The 18,092-nt window shown below is 40.8% G+C and overlaps 1 long non-coding RNA gene across 3 annotated transcripts in view; it reads right to left on the bottom strand.

The window, feature by feature from the left end:
* The window catches only part of LOC120373901, a 108,596-nt gene extending 90,838 nt beyond the window's left edge, over nucleotides 1-17,758 (bottom strand). For 2 of the 3 annotated variants that reach the window (XR_005585793.1, XR_005585796.1), the window contains exon 1: nucleotides 17,629-17,758. This is a non-coding gene — a long non-coding RNA (uncharacterized LOC120373901). The remainder of the gene's footprint in view (nucleotides 1-17,628) is intronic. The other variant, XR_005585794.1, reaches the window with a different exon arrangement.
* Between the last annotated feature and the right edge of the window lie 334 nt (nucleotides 17,759-18,092).

Genomic DNA, 18,092 nt, shown 5'->3' with positions numbered 1-18,092 from the left:
ATGTTGATAAATTGGAGAGGGTTCAGAAGAGAACCATAAGAATGATTAAAGGACTAGAAAACGTCCCTTATCGTGATAGACTCAAAGAGCTCAATCTATTTAGCTTAAGAAAGAGAAGGTTAAGGGGTAACTTGATTAGAGTCTATAAGTATCTACATGGGGTACAAATATTTGATAATGTGCTCTTCAGTCTAACAGAGAAAGGTAGAACAAGATCCAATGGCTGGAAGCTGAAGCTAGACAAATTCAGACTAGAAATAAGGTGTACATTTTTAACAGTGGGAGTAATTAACCACTGAACAATTTACCAAGGATTATGCTGAATTCCCCATCACTGGTAATTTTAAAACCAAGATTGGATGTTTTTCTAAAATATATGCTCTAAGAATTACTGTGTGGAAGTTCTCTAGCCTGTGTTATATAGAAGTTCAGACTAGATGATCACAATGGTCCCTTCTGGTGTTGGATTCTATGAAGCATATTCAGACTGCCTGGGTTTTTAATGCGAACAAGTTTGATTGTGAACATGTTTTTACACCGTTCCGTTCCAGCCCCAGCTTAGGAGCTAAAGTCTCCAATAGGCTGACATTATTGGTTTTTTGTTTGCTCAGGTGTAACACCCGCATCTTGTCTGGCCTGCGTAAGTGTCAACATCAGGGGACCTAGTGTCCTACATGGGAAAACTAAACAAAACTGTGTCTTTCTGAACTGAAAATTCAGCTTTTAAAATATGCTAGTTGTGAATATAAACAATATGTTTTCAGGGGCCGGGAAGATAAAACTGCTCCAACAGTCACTCATTTTCACATGCAACCATACAGTGCTCAGTGGAGGAGGCAAAGAGTATAAATCCATGCTCAAGGTTCTGCATTAGTTAGGTTAGTGGCTACAATAACTGTCCTGGTACCAGGACAGTCACACAAGTTAAATCAGGGTTTGGTATCGAGAAATTCAAGACACTTCAGTTTGCACCATTCATTGTGTGTAGTGTGATACACACCCTAAATGGTCCTCCCTTTGCATCCGTCTGCTCCACTGTAAGGCTATTGTAGCCATGTGGCTTCTCAGCAGTAATTCGTCTCATGACAATGCCCATCTCTTCAGACAGTTTAAGAGACTTATTTACATATATAGTCAAACAAGAGCATCAATAAATGAACTTCTACAAACATGAAATACCTGCATTAGCTACAAAGGTTATTCACACAGTAGCTAGAACGCAGATCCACCCATCCTTGTTAAAACTGGCAGTTTGGGGAGGTGATTTAACTCCCTCCCTACCAGAATTGGCGGAGGCTCACGCAGGGGCTAATTTTCATGGATAAACAAGACTCCTGCCCTTGGCTTTGAAAATATTCCCGATGTTTTGGCTAACGTAAAAACATTTCCATCTTCTACTTCTCCAAGGCCATAGAGGTAAAGGAGGATCTTTTCCTACCACTGTGAATGATTTCCCTTCATGCAGGCTCTCATGCCACTGAGCAACTGTTACAGACCCCCGTGGTGTCTGCTTCTGGTGCCCTCTCTGAGAGTCAGCAAATGGGGGCAGACACCACTAACAAAGAGACAATGATTTATCACCATTCACCTATTACTTTCCAGTTCAAGTTTCCTTGCTGCTCTGGTCTTCTCCCACATCCATTTCACTGATCAGCCCCATCTCAATCAGACCTCATCCTTCTCTCCAGCTCCTGAGCTCATCTCACAGTTACCAGCTGGCTGGTTAACTCTGGGACTATCTTCTATGCTCTGCCTGCCTGGCCTTCCAAACTATCTGCCCACTTGTCTTCCGTTTCAACACCTAATTTTCTACCTACAAAGATTCGCTCCCTTAGCAGGTTCCCCTTTTTAAGGGTTACTAAATCATAGCCAGCCTGATGGCTTTCTGAGTACTGAGCCTTCTGGTTCACTAAAAGACGTTCACATTATCCAAACTGCGTAAGTGCTGACTAAGGCTATGTCTACACTGCGCTTTTGTTGGTAAAACTGTTGTCGGTCAGGAGTGCGAAAAAACCACAGCCCGACCAACAAAAGTTTTACTGACAAAAGCACTGGTGTGGACAGCGCTTTGTTGATGGGAGAGGCCCTCCTGCCAATACAGCTAATGCCGCTTGTTGGCGGTGGTTTTATTTTACTGGTGGGAGAGCTCTCTCCTGCCAGCAAAGAGCAGCTACGCAGGAGACTGTTGTGCCGCTGTAAGTTATGCGGTGTAACATAGCCTAAGAAACAAACAGTTAATTAGGTCAGTGATCTTCCATGTCACCCAGAGTGGATGGGAGAAAACTCTGCATTTAAAAATCTGGACAAACTACTTCAACACCCCTTCAGATTACAGATAGGTGGCAACCCGAGGAAAAGCAGAGAAACACAATTCAAACTAAAGAATGTTTCCAAATACCACGACTGGAAAACAAACTGTGGACCTCTCACTTTCTACTGTGTAGGCACTTGAACCAGTTCACTAACTATGTTTAAATATGATCAGTAGCCTCTTGGCACTTTAAGAAACTCCTGCTTTGACTGGCCCTACACAAACGATGTCAGTCTAACTTTTGGTTGCTGATGAAAGCAGACATTTTAAGGTTCTTGTTCATTTAAAGAACATGCTTTCTTTAAAAATGGATGGGAGGATAGCTAATCTGAATTTAGAAAGTGGCTTTATTGCTTAATAAGATTGACTATAAAAAGTACAATCAGTCAGATAGTAGCTGCATCTAGTGTTTTAAAAATAGAACCAAATTAATTGCTGGCATAAGCATGCTCAAGTCCTTAGATATTGGATATATTTGAAAAGGGGTCTACAGGACAGGACACTGGCTCAGTGTAGATTTTCAGACACCAGTGATGCGAGATCTAAAAGTGCCGTGACAGACTGTACAAAACACAAGACACGGTCCCTGACTTACAGAGCTAGCATGATAAAATAAGCAAAATAATGTAAATATATAAATGAACTTAGTGGCTAAAAGGAGGGTTTCTCTCCTAGCAGCATTTAAGTAAGATCTGTGCACTGTAAACCCTTTAAAAATATCTTTTGCTGCTGAATTAACATTGGTAGGCTTGGCAGGAAAAATATTTTCTTTGGTCTCAAATGTTACAGGAGGAGAGAACGCATGTAGCAGAGAAAAAGCAGAAAGACCTTGCCACTGGGAGTCTGGAAGCCAAAAGCCAGAAAGTAAGGTGAAAGAAGACAAAGAGGAAACGTGTGACAGACAAAGAAGTGCAAAAGGATCAGAGAAAGCAAAGGACTACCATGAGCCCACTTATTCATGTAACACTCAACGGTGTTTAGGCTTGCCTGCACCTAACCACCTGGATGGCATTTTCCATCGGGCACATTGCCTTTGGCCAAACCACTTCACATCTGTTTGCTATTCATTTTCCCCTGGCTCATGTATCCATTGAGAGTTTTTTCATACTAGAGGAATCCAACACACACACTTTCTCTCTGAAAAAATAAAAAGACACACAATGGAACTGGCTTTAACTCAAGAGCCAGGAAAAGCAGAGTGAAGATTCCTTCCTCAATTCACTCCCTTGGTGTCTGGTTATTGAAGGGCAGAGTCCTCTTTAAGAGCTATGAGATGAAAGAACTTGGCACCATTGGAAAAACTCAGGAGACAGTTTTAAGTTTAATGCTGCATTTCCTGTCTTTTGTGGGACTCAGCCAGACCCTTCAAGTTATACAAGAGACATATATAAGTACTAGGCTTTTCCATCCCTCAGCACACAGACACACCATAGCCTTTTACAGCCGGATTGTGTTTGTTAAAATCACCGACACCGGAATGTAAATATTGGACTTATCAGGTTGTTCGATCAAAGCTCTCTGCCTTTGTTTTATAGGCATCTGTCTCTAGAATAATTTGCCTTCTATGCAAATCATTTCTCATAAAAAGTCCTATTGATCTAGGGAACCATAATTAACATTTAGAAAGGGAGGGTGGGCTGTTTTGTTGAAACACGAAGTATTCTTTGTAATCCAGAATTTACACCATCTCTCCAATGTTTGTGGGTCAGTCCATAAAATACATTTTAATCACCTTAATCTTAATTCAAGTAATCCTGCATAGCAGTCAGAATACAGGCTGCTCAGTCCCTATTAGACATAAAAGCTTAAAATCCCTCCAGTGTGTATTCCTCAGCAAACAGACAGTCCTTGCTACTCCTAGAGACTCTTACTCTTCAACCTCTTCACAATTCCTATTGCTTGCTCCATATCTATTAATTCCTGGGAAAAAATTCCAGGAGGGATTAAAGGCAAATATATTAAAATAAGAACCATTAAAATGACTAGAAGACACCAGAGAGCATTCTAGGGGCTGAGGCAGAGGAAATCAGAAAATGTGGGTTCTAATTAGTGGTTCCTCTGACCTCTGTATGACAAATCACTTATTGACTGTGCCTCATTTCATTCCTCTCTCAAATGACCTCTCTTGGGTGTTGTGAGAACTGGTTTAAAGTCCTATCTATTGGCTGGAAATCACTATGTAAGCACAAACATTAATCAAATACAAAACTATACTAAATGCAACAGTGTGAGTGCCAAATGGTGCAGTCTAACATCAAGAGTTGAAAAGTATAAATGCACACCCTTAACTCTGCCCCCTGGAATATGTATGCATCAGTCTTTAAATTCATGATCACAGTTCCCAAGATAAAACTTTTCATTCACATGTCAAGAAAAAAAATTGTATTGTATTACTACAGTGGACATAGCAGTGCATTCTAGAGTTAAGGCTGAAATGCAATTCCTAGTAGAATTATCTTTTCCAACTGCTTGCAGTTTTCTCAACACAGATCCCTTTTGGGCTGTTATTTTTCATGCTTGTCATCCCGGAGGTGAATCAGTTTATCAAATGTTGTTTGTCATATATAAACAAAATGCATTTGCTCAGGTTTTGATGACGATAATCAGTAGTGCAGCATTATGGCTCAAGGGTAAGGCATTATGCACAGCCAGAAAGGGATATTTCTTGTGCCACTGTCAAATGTGTGATTATTTACTTGTCAAGTGTGTATTCACACTGTTAAGTATATTATTGCTCTTCAAGAAGCACCCACTCCCAGGCACCATAGGCTGGCCTCAAACCATTCATCTGCCTCACAGAGTGGCAAAAGGAACAGATACAACATGCAAGGGGGCTTGGAAGCCTTTTGCGAGCCAGTGAGACATCCTCCACTGGCCTCCACAATTCACTGAGGAAGCAGTAGGGAGAATTATGGGCACACCCTGTTTAATTATTTATAACATGTTTTGGGTGGAAGGCCCCACAGGAGTGCAAAGTATTACTAGAGCCTCTAATTGAAATAGCAGTTTTGTAAATACACATATCTAAGGAAATTCTTTTATGTTTATTGGGATCTCCAGCCCCCAGGACTATTGTGAGCGGGGTAAATTTGAGAAAGCCATTGATTTTGTAACTTTGAAAGGACAGTTGGATAAAGGCAGCTAAAACAGGAGTGCACTAATTACTAACTTTGCCTGTAATTTGAATCTTTGTTTAAAACAGATGTTGTGGGAGGCAAATGTCTGAAGGAAACCATCTGAAGCTGCTCGAGTCGCCCAAGTTTTTTTTTTTTTTTATAAAGCAAAGCAGCACTGTGCTAATGACAAGGGATTAGTTTTCAACTGCAACTTCTCTTCTGATTATAAAATTGAAACCTACAAGGATTCAGGTAAAAGTGCATCATGGACTCCCATTTTCTAAGTGTTTGGAACTAAAAATTGGAAGAGTCAAATAAAACTAGCTAATCCAGTAAGCAGTATGGCACTTGAGCAGAATGCTAGCTAGCTGTTCTGCTCAAGTCACTACTGCTGGTTGTACTGTGGTCTGATCACACCTCTAGGATTTATTTTAATTATATCCTTGCTGGGCACTGTGTGGCCAGTCAGACCATCTGAGTTCGAATGTGGTGCATAAACCCAAAGTATGCTGCATTAGCGCTAAGAATTTGTCAAAAGAGTGACCAGTGAAGTAGTTGCTTTGTGCTGCCGCTGATAAACCAGCAGAGTTGAGCTCTTTCGAGCACAAACCATTCATGATTTGGGATTGAGATTTTCGCATGCACAGAGTATAAATATTACTCTCTTTTTTTAATTTGCAGGAGGAAAAGGAGCTGCTGCTCACCTTTTAAAAAGTCTTCAGAAGCAGACAGATCTCAGATAACAAGCAGTTATAGCCTAACAGAAGAATTTGAAGATAAAGCTGGAAGACTTGTGCATGAAAATCTGCTGCTAGTTTATAAGGGAGAAAAGTGCCAGCCCCCTTTTGTTTTTTTAAATGATTGTTTTTGGAAAGTCTCAGAGTCATGTGATCATTGATTGCTGCTTTTTGACTTTCAGTGTTTAGGAGCCTGAGTCTTGTGGAAAAACTCAGCCCACTCTACTAGATTGCTATGAAACAGATCAAGTTTCTATGTCCCATTTAAACGTGTGGTAGGAGCCAATTAAGTGAGGAGGAAAGTCACAGACATAGGGAATTTTACAAAATACTGTGTGCATTAGGGCAAGTACAGAAAAAGCTTGATCTATCCAATTTTCAATTGATATTTTAGTTATTTTACAGATAAGGGAGTACCCATCACCTACATCCTCTGTTCCTTGAGTGGAATTAAGGAAATGTGTAATCTGACACTCCCAATAAAAGATTTAGTGTGTTTTTTAATAAAATCCACTTCACTCATCAAGCCAGGCTGACATTTTAAGGAGTTGTTCTGACCTGGACAGGTACACACCCAATTCTAAGCAGAAAATGGATAAGGGTAGGAGAATCCACTCAGATAAAATAAGAAAGCTGATTCCTACCTATGTGAGACCAATGCACCTTTCCTGGGGTTTAAATAGTTCAATAAGCATTTGCATATCTATGCATTTTCTAGTTTTGATGAGAATCAAAAGACACAGAGAGGCTCTTTGCATGGACTATTTGACTCAGCTGGAAATAGAATGCAAGTTTACACTTAGTCAAGATAAAATTATAAGGGCTATCAGACATGTATTGACTAGTTTGGGTCGAGAAGAAAATTCTTAAACAATACAGTTTTACAGATAACATGTTGTGACAGACTTTTAAATAGCATCTGCTGAAGCCTACAGTCCTGGCCATTGCCAAGAGATGGACCGATGTTCTGTTCAGGCACAGCAATTCCTATGAAAGATATCAGTAGCCTTATAAACTCTGGCATTTTCTAAACTGCTCTCTCTAATAAATGAATACTTATGAAGACAGCTGTAGCTATATTGAACTAGGAACCACTTCCAAAAACTTTATTCAGCTCCTTCCATGACATGCTACTTGTAAATATCTTACAAGCAAAATTAAAAACAAAACAAAAAAGAGCCCCCCCCCCCCCAAAAAAAACAACAATAGTTATGAATAGGTCCACATAGAGGAACAGACAAAGGGAACTTTCAACTACAACACTGGTAGTGCTTCTGGCAAAATAGCAGATGTGACCTAATTAAAAAAGGTGATTATAAGTTGGGTTATGATTATAGCATAGCACTCAGTCTAGCTGTGATTGGACTCTGATCACCAAATTGATTGGTCTCACAGCAGTAGGCCCTGTATAGCTTTGTCTTGTTACCTACAGAGAATTCACCAGTATTTTGATCAGATCTTTTAATTTTTTAAGCTTGGAATATAGAGATCTCTGCTCACTTCAAGAAACTCAGGATCATTTCTAATGCTTAAAGTAATGGAATATGCCCAGGTTGACCATCCGTCTCAAACTGGGAAGGATAGTCCCAAAATGCAGAGTTGAAGTCCCGGTCCAGGGCTCAATGATTTCGGAACAGCATTTGTCCCGGATTCCTGGCTGCATCACTCCATGGCCGCACAAGGATCAGGGGCTGCACCAGCCTCTTCCTGCTGGAGGAGGTAGGGGACTGAGGTGGCCTTAGCTCCCCCTTGCCAGAAGGCCCTGACCTCTGCTTCTCCTCTCTCTGCTGAGGCCCCGCCCTCTGGCCAGGCCGGAAGCTGGAGCCAGGCCATGGTAAAAGCCTGGGCTGCCATGGGGAGCCCCAGACCCTCCACCTGCCCTGGGTGCATGCTCTGGGACAGCAGGGACACAGGCCAGGGGCTGGTTTTAGGCCCCCCTGACCTCCCACCAAGGTCAGGTGGAGGGCTCAGGGCTCTCCACAGCAGCCCAGTCTCCATGGGTGGCTCTTATGGCCTGGCTCCATCTTCCAACCTGGCCAGAGAGCAGGGCTCCTGCATGTGTCCTGATTTTGCCTTTTGAAAAGGTGGTCACCCTAAATATGCATAAACTGGATACATGCATAAATCAGCTCCCCTCTTTCCCCCAGGTACAGGTTTGAGGTACTTTATGGTCAAGGGAAAGAACATTTCACCAAGAGAAATTTCACTGTAGATCATAAGCTCATCAACCCTTACAGACCACCAGCACATGCAGTGCTCACAAGTCTGCTAGCCTTTCTGATGAGTTCCAGGCTGAAAACCGCACTGCACTCCTGTGCTCAGAGGCCACCAAAGAGCAATTCTACCTCCCCAGCCTGAAAAAGAGCGAGGGAGCAACAGGATACAGCTCAACAAGATACAGAAACATGTTTGCTAAGCAGTACATTTCTTCAGAAGTGTGTTATTTTAATAACCAAAATTTGACACAAAGTTTAATGCCCTTTATTTGAACTCAGACCAAACATCTTTAATTACAGCCCTCCTTGGAGTTTGCTGCTATAAATAAATGGGAAAAGACAGGACTCATGTTAAAAAAAAACAACAACAACCAAAAAAAACACAGTGAGCTATAGCAGTGAGGACTACTTAGGTGATGGTTAGGACTGGACTCTTGTTTTAATGCAGTCATTAGGGAACTTGGGGCTGGGGTGGGAGGTGGAGGACTTCTCAGTGTTTGTCTGCTGAAAGAGCTGAAACTTATCACTGATCACACTAGAGTTTTAGAGATGCTAGGAACAAAAGCATAACCGCCTTCAAAAGCGTGATCAGAAACACACACACTTCCATCACTTCAGTGCAAAAGATGTAGCGTAAAAATAACTTACTGTAGGATGTTCTTCATTTAATCACATTAGCACCATGCTATTGTTGCATTAGGAAGCAGTTTCATCTTAAGACCTTTGCAAGGATCAGTAGCCTACAGTGTACCCCCAGTGGGAATTGACTCATGTTCAGTTACTTTCTTCCAAAAGCCAGTGAAGACTCCTGTGGCTAAAGTCAAATGCAAAGCAGATGGTTTCCTTACAGCTAGAGCACAAGCATACAGGAAGAAGGCTTCTTGCAACCAGAGTTTCTATGTGTCCTTCTATATCAGGGAGAGACTTCCGTCGCCAGGACACCAATACGTTTTTCCTCCTCTACTCTTACAGAATTCTCATTCTTGAGGGCATAAGCATGCCCAGCTATGTCCAACCCCAACTTCCTGAATCCCTCTGCAGTGCTGTGAGAGAGACACTGTTCATTTCTTGCTGTCAAATTAGGGTTTTAACCTTTTCTTTGCCAAACACTGCCAAATGATTCCTGATTTATGTCCTTAAAGGGGAAAAAACCATATTGGATAATTTTTGGTGCTTGCTCTCAGCCCAAACAAGGACTGCTCTGGAAAGTTTCTGTTCCGTTTTTTTGAGATATGCAAGTCCATATATATATGGAAAAATATTATATGTATTTTATTTCAACTACTCTGCATCAGTTTCTAGTAAACATTTCTACTTTGCCATGAATTTAGGCCAAAGTAAGGGCAAGTATCTTTGTCATGTTTGAAGACATGTGGTTTAAACATGTGTTATGAAATTGTGCAATTTTCTATTATTTTTTTAAATGCCGAGAGATGGAATGGGACAGCTGTTACTCTTGCTAACCAGGGAAAATGCCTATTACATGAAATAAATATCACTGGCAGCATTGGTGCATGATGTGTCTATATATGAACACATCTTGTACATTTAGTCTGAAATTACTTCTATTTTAGAGTATGGAAAACAGGCCAAAAAAAGTTACATTTGTCTATGAGAGAGAAAAAAGGACACCAGGGTCTTGTAACAGAATAAAAAGGCTCTGGACGCAACATACATGGAGAGATCTTCCAGTACCTACCTTGCATGGATTTCGGTGGGAGCTGGAGTATTCACCAGCATGATGGATCAGATCCTCAAAGGGATATGGTTTATTAAGCATAATTTGGGGAAGGAGGAAGAACTAAACAGACGTGTCCTATAACTGATTCTGGGTGGTGATGTAACATGCATCTTGCTGCCTTCGTTACAATTCAAGAAAAAGGCGTTTGCCAGAAAGTAACCATTGAAAGCTGAATGTGACCCCAAGTTTATCAGCCTTTCATGCTTCAATCTACCCAGGAAGTGCTGGACCTACAGTATTTTATATCTAATTTTTCCAACATGTTGGTTGAAACAGTATTTCTCTAAGGATAATGATTATCCTTATAGAAGAAGAAGTAGGGGTAGCTTTATATAGCAAGTCACCAGGCACAGATGGCGGTAATTCTTTGTGACAGGAAAGACCATCTACCTTCAGCATGTCTACATAACATTACTTACAAAAAGCTATAGTGAATCACACAGTTTCCTTCCATCCAGTCAAGCATTCTATTGTCACTCTTCTGGTCTTTCACGAAGAGCTCTAAGAAAAACATCTTCACAAAAGAAGAGCCTAAGAAGCAGCCAGAAGAGTTTCTACTAAGATTGTTATTTATACATCTGTGGATCTATGGTGCCTCCAAGGGACTATAAACTCATCTTCTATCTTAGATTACTCCCCCCATATACTGTAATGTAGTTCTAAAATGGTCACTGTTCTAATTTCAAATTCTTCTGGCAGATGGCAGACTGTTTTATTTACAGATTTACAAACATTGCCTATTGCACTGGCATGGGGACAACTTGCAGCAATTAAAAACAAAAATAAAATGTACTGAATTTAAAATACCTTGCAGCAGGGATGATATCAGCTAAATAAAGGCATGGCCAAAAAAGGTCAATTGTGCATTGATTCCTTATATTCACCCAAGGAAAACTTTGGTCTATTGCCATAGAGGAGTATTATTACACTCCTGAAAAAAGATTGCTTTACATAGTGTATTTATATTATACTTCACATTTGATTAGGGTGACCAGATAGCACGTGTGAAAAATTGGGATGGCGGTGGGGTGGAGGGAGGGGTAGGCACCTATATAAGACAAAGCCTCAAATATCGGGACTGTCCCTATAAAATCAGGACATCTGGTCACCCTGGATTGAGTGTGAGAATTTTATTCCTGTGGAGAGATTTCACTCTCTGAACATTAGGTGGCCATATTTTTTTCCACTTCTGGGACATATTCACTATACGTTACAGCTCAACATCAAGTAGGATTTTTGATTCCTTTTATATCCGAGTATGAAACTCTTTGCATTGAAGTATCCAAAACACAGTATTTGCATAGTGAGGCTTAGTCATCGTGCAGAGCACTATGAGTGAGCCTCAATGCCTGAAATGAACTATGCAAATATGAATGGGGCCAAGAGGACATGCCAGGGAGGAGTCAGAATGGCAAGGACCGAGATACTTAAGTGTAATTCATTGAATAATGTGCATAGCTGCCATTTTTAGTATCTGAAGTTACTGACTGTGACAATGCTGCCTGTGGGAGCCAGCTGAGGTCACTCTATTAGGGTGAACTGCAAACAAAACGGGGCAGACAAACCCCAAAAGCTGGTGGATATTCCAATACTTAGATTTACCAAGACAGCACAAAACAGCTTCTGTATTACCTCACTGGTTACTCAGAAGTTCAAACGATGCAGTTCTCTTAAAATGCCCAGCCTCAGGCCTTCATCCAGACACACGTTAGATATGATGATGATTACTGAAAATCTTATCTCATCATATAAAAGAAAAGGTTCTTCCAATCCCAAAGGATCAGCCACACACCCAGGTCCAATTATAACTTAGATTTTACCCAAAATACACGCTTATAGCCAATTCTTGTTAACTAAACTAAAATTTATTAAAAAAGAAAAGAGTGTTGGTTAAAAGATCAATATACATACAGACTTGAATTAAATTCTCGCGGTTCAGATACATTGCAGAGATGAGCTTGTAGTGGCCAAAGGTCCTTTTAGATATAGTCCATAGATTATAGTCTAATGTCCATATTCAGGGTGACTCCAGTCAGTGACTGGGGATTTCAATCCTTATAGCTTAAGGTTTCCCTCTCTTGAAACCCAAAGCAGATCTGAGATGAAGAAGGATTGTGTCCCAAGGTTTTTATACATTTCCAGCAGCCTTTTGGCCTGAGGAAACAATAGGCTTAACTTTCCTTCTCCCAAACATCATGGCAATTAGTACAGGGTAATTTATCCATTAAACAGTTCAGCTACAGGTTACCACAACCTTCAAAGAGACATATAGACAATAATACTATTTCCTTCAAGTGTCTTCCTAAATACTAATACTCCTTTTTTGATCTTTCAATCTAAGCTATAGCAATAGACAAGACTTGTTTGCTTACATCACAAGACCTGAGCAAACAGCTACCTTTCTACCTCTAACAATGCAGGCTTGCATTTCAAAGCTCCATTCATTTACACATCTTCCTAACCAGTCTCTAAAGTTCAGCCATGGGTCAGGTCAGTCTGTGAATTAATTAACTCTTTCTGGCCCTGTCACCTTTCAATGAGATATTATATTACACTCCTAACGTCACCCTGACTGCCCAGCAAATACTGATTTGACTGCTTAATAATTGCACTTAGACACAAAACAGGCATAAAATACATCCAGAGCCCTGAGAAAACAATATTCCGTTGAGTGTGTTTGCTAGTCTGCAGAACCCCATTGTTAAGAGAACTGTGAGTGGCAAAGCACCTCTCTGAGCAGCCCTCCAGGTGGCTCAGTGCTGTTCATGGCACTCGGCTGCACACCAACAGGATTGAGATGTATAGTGCATTTCAATTCAGCTTTCAAAATCCAGCAAGTTAAACGCTGCCACGGTGCTTTATACACAAAAGAAGTAGAATAGTTTATAATAATCACTTATACTTTATAGCTTGCAGTTGTTCAGCAGCTTTTTTATAGGCTCATAAAGCACTTTACAAACAAACAGAGTGGATTTCATAACATCCTTGGTGGCAGGTCAGCATTAATTCCATTTCACGGATGGGAGCTTATGTGATTTGCCATATGTCAAAAGGTGAGACAGCAGCGGAGTTAGAGGGAAAAAAAACAACAACCACCACCAAACCAGGAGACCCGACTCCCTCTTCTGCCCACTGGAATAATTTACCTCAGCAGCGGAGGGAATCAGTTTCCAAAAACCTTTGCAATGTTCCTGCACTAACGCCAAAAAAGGGGTGTGGTTGCTTCCTTAGCTGCCCAGCCTCACATAAAAAAAAAATGGTGGGTTTGAGTCATCAGTGAAAGTGCCCTTTTAACACGCTTTTTAACCTTCAGGGTTGATTAGAGGGCTGCACATGGCCCTTTTTGTCATTTTCCTTGAACACTTTAAGCACAAAAGGTGTGTTATATAGTATAGAATAAAAATAAATTGGGAATTGCCGTGAGATTTCCTGTTATTCACCTCTCTCAGATATATTTTAGAGTTCATCTACCATTAGTTCCTTATAAACCTACATACAAACTGATTATTTGCAGGAACAAAAGTGCTCTCTAGGTTTCTTGGATGATTTAGTCCTTGATGTCTTTTCTTGAATATTGATGGCCATTCCTTAAATAGGAGCAGAGGAATCACAAGACTATATAGATTTCCCACTCGTTGGCCTATACATATTGTCCCGCATAATGTTTTGACTGGGGGCAGAGGGGGAGTTTAGCGTGAGCTTTTAAGAAGCATAAACTTACAGCTGGGGTTTCAAAATCAGCAGCCTAACCTGGGCATTCCAGCTGCATTTTGTTCAGAGTGAGGAGCCTACATGTGTGCCAGCAAAGCATATGTTTCCTGAAAGCTGCCAGGAATGCAAAGCAGTGCTAGATGAGGCTGGACTGATCTCAGGATAAATGCAAGAAGCAATGAAGAAAAGGCCCCATCTGCGTGGCAGACAGACAATATTTGTCTGATAATCTGAACGCTTGCAACAGTTCTTTTAAGTGGTCCCAACCAACAGCGGTTCTAAGGAACACTTCAGCTCCAGTCAGTGCCGAAATACTGCTTGGCTGAATTAGCTGTAGAATTGTGTGTCGGTTTGACCCTCTTCCCCTAGTTCTAAAATCAAACATTTTCAGATTCGGAGTAAGGGCCCAGTCCTGGACCCAGCCAGTGGACAGCCTACTGAAAAAGACCAAAACACAACCCCACACACATTCTCCTGCAAATATTTTCATCCGCTTCTGCTAGAAAGACTTTATCCAGATTGTCACCTTAACTATTACACTCCCCTTCTCTTGGCTCCTACACATCCCACTTCCTTCCCCTTCACACAGATCATCTGCTTTGCCCCCCACCCATCACATCAGCATTTTTTTCCCCCCAACCGCCTCCCCTGACTTCCCTCAATCTTCCGCTTAACACTCAAGTCCATCCTTGCCTTCAAGACTCAACATAGCTTAGCTTCCTGTTCTCAGTTCTTTCCACTGTGCAGCGTGCTACCTTTGTGATCTCCAAGCTGACTGACCAGATGCTCCATTCACATCCTCTCATTCGGCTCCTAACCTTCTGCCCCGCAACCCCTTGTATCTGGAACAAGGTCCCTGACTGATCTCCCTCCTTCCTTCAAATCCATTCCTAAAGCACAAATTCCTCCATCCTGCCTATTAATCTGAATTCTGTGTCTGATCTGTAGTCTATCTTTATATGGGCACCTTTGGCAGAGGCTCAATCTACTTCATGTTCAGTACAACTCAAAACATGTTGTCAACACTCAAATAAATAACATGCAACTTACCAGTCAAAGGGTATTGCTGGAAGGATTTTTTTTTTTTTTTTTTTTTTGCATTTAGGCACAGGCCTGAATGTAACAACATCTAAATATTGTTAACTCCAAACATTCAAAAAATAATAATAATAAACCCCAAGACCCAGGTCTTTTAAAAAATCATAAGATTAGCATTAAAATCAAGAGATTTTTAATAACAAATTTGGAGTATTATCTTTCCTTCTGTTTTTTGAGCTTTTAGATTACATTCAAGTAATGTTTTCTACCTTTTCTCTGCAACTTTGGACGTTAAAAACATACTTTTTTAACAGAAGTGGGGATGCTCATGACTCCAGGAGCTGGGGCTTTAAGAAAAACACCTAATATTGCAAGACTTACAATAAAATTGCAAGTATTGGCGACACTTGTGTCTGCAGTCATGATAGTGCACTGACTTCTCAGTAGGAATAAAATCCTAAAAGTAAGCTCCTTAAACTTTGTTAACACTGTCAATTTGCGCCTTTTTTTTTTTTTTTGAGTTGCCTATATGTTCTCTAAAGACAGGTTGATTCTTGTTTATATTGTGCCCACCTAGTTTTATTTCTCACATCATCTGTGAAAATAATTTCCATTGTGAAACAACACTGGGCCAACTCCTGCCCACAGCTGTTTGTGGCAACTCCTAGTCAAGTCAATGGGATTTACAAACAGGTAGCTGAGGGCAGATTTTGGTCGAGTGATGTTGCAGTGTGTCATGCAGCACCCAATTCTCCCTTGGGTACTTATGTGCAGATTCCACTGACTTCAGTGGAGGTCAAACCTGTAGGGTCCCATTTTCCACGGTGCTATTTTCTGGAAGACAAGAGGATTAGCAAAATGCTGGAGTTTACATTGGATTTCAGTAGAAGTAGGCGCCTCAGTGCTGTGGTCTGCAAATAGGCAGCCTTATAAAGAGGCAACATTACATATGGATACAGTCATTGCACAATGCTATACAAAGCTAGTGCATTTTTAGAAAGTATGCAGTGTAAATAAGAATCTGTCCAATATACAACTTCTAGTCCTCTGACAACATACCTAGCCAAAATTCCTTGGAAATGACTAAATTACTGGCTTTCAAATATTTCTTTTAAGTGTGTGTATGTGTAGCTCTGGAACAGGCCTGCTATTCCTTGGAATTGAATTATTTAAATGTGAAAGCACAGGAATGATACTATATGGTAGAGCGGCAGGGTTGTTTCATGGTTAGCATTGACTGTACAGCTGCCTATGTATAAGAAGATTGATACAGCAGGAAAAATCTCTCTGTAAACAAGTCCAAAATTATCACCCACAGGTCCCATTTAATCTCCGATGATTCAATCCCATTATATACTTTAACATTACTAAGAGGTAACTACTATGATATTTATACCTACCTCTTATATGGCACTTTTCATCAGTAGGTCTCAAAGTGTTCTACAAACGGGGTCAGTAGCATTAGTCCTATTTTACAAATTGGGAAACTGAGGCACATGACAGTGAAGTAACTTGCCCAAGGTCACCCATCAGACCAGTGGCAAAGCTGGGAAGAGAACCCAGATCAAGTGCTAATTTATCTTTACAAACCATGAGATAAATGGAATTTTATTCATCTCCCACATTCTAGGCCCATGTTGCCATTTGAAATATGTCAATGATTGGCATATCTATCGGTGGTGCTAGCTGGCATATTTATCACTCACTGAATCTATTTGAGGGTGTCTGCATTTGCTGGGTGAAGATTGTGTTTTTGGCTGGCAAAGTCACTATTTGAACTGACAATATTTGTGAATTAACTAATACAAGTGGCTAGTTTGGAAAATTAATTTTTGGTAGAGCACTTTGACTCAGTTCTGGATTTTGTTAGCACAATTACAGCCCATCCCTGCAGTCCTTACTCCTAGAAAACACCCACTGATTTCAAACAATGGAAGTTTTGTATGGGTAAGTTCCACTATAGCTCTTATTAACAACCCGTGGACTGGTGGCCTGTTTTCACATTTCTAGTACATCGACTTTCTTGAAGCTGTTCTCTTCTGTATTTTGTTTGCAAAGCTGACAGAGGGGTGGGTTGCTACTGAAATTACTTTGGCAGCATGCAAACCAGTGTACAGGTTTATTTGCAGTGTATGAGGACCTTGACATACTGTACTTTAAAGGGCCGCACACTTTACTTTTATCAGTTTGTCTCTAATCTTTGCCAATTTCTTTTCCCTCTTTCCCCAAACAAAGGTAGGATTGTCAAATGTTAACACAACAGAATCTTAACATCTAGGTCCAATTATTCAGTGTATTTAATTTGTCATAATCTGCACAATCACTGAATGAAAAGGAAAAACAAACAAACAAAAAACCCAACTCATCCAGGAGCCAAAAAAGAATAGCCTGAAATACAGGCTCTCACACCTAATAGATGCTTTTATCTTTCTAAGTCATTCTCAGAAATACTGCCTCCAAAAAGCTGTGCTTCTAAGAATGAGATCATTGCACTAGCAAATAGCTTTGTCCGATCCAGTAATAACATTTCCAGAGGTAACGCTTTAGTTTGTCTTCGTGGTTTGTGTTACAATTTTTACTGGCTTTCTTAAATTACAGCATTAATACAAAAGGGGCACTTTGCACGAGAACACACAAGATCCATCCCTTTCATTTTAACATCACCTCTGTAGAGCTGCATGACAAGTAAAAGGAAAAGTAGCAGAACTATATTAATTGCTGCATTGCGTTAATCTATTTGGCTGGGGACAATACCTACCTGCTCTGATGTCCCTTTCTACAGATCCTGTAGGCATCCATGTCCTGTAGGGGGAGGGACTGGAATAGCAAGTAGCTTGTAGGTGCAGCAGAGCAGGAGGCAGTAGAATTGCAGCAAATATCAGCTTCCCTACTCCAACCTTTAATAGGCTTGCTAGCCTTTCTCACAGCCACACCCTTATTAGGCTCAGCAGATTCTCCCAAGCCTAAATGGGGTTTTCAGCCCCCTTGAATCTAAAGAGCTGGGACACTAATGATCCTATTTAAATTCATCAGTTTATTGGGGACAAAGTTACTAAATTTGGGGGGTGGAAAAGTTAGTAAGTTTGTCCACAAAGGCCACATTAAGGCTTGTAGATGTGCAGGGGCCAGGGAGACTCCTCACAGGACTCCGGGGGTTCATGGGGATCATGGCAAAGACCTTCCTAACACCTGCAGTAGGGGAGGGGAAGGCAAGTGACTGCT

This window comes from Mauremys reevesii, linkage group 10 (assembly GCF_016161935.1).
Source record: "Mauremys reevesii isolate NIE-2019 linkage group 10, ASM1616193v1, whole genome shotgun sequence".
NCBI classification, from domain to species: Eukaryota; Metazoa; Chordata; order Testudines; family Geoemydidae; genus Mauremys; species Mauremys reevesii.
The sequence above is the reverse complement of the archived record's forward strand: the minus strand, read 5'-3'. Positions and strand labels throughout refer to the sequence as shown.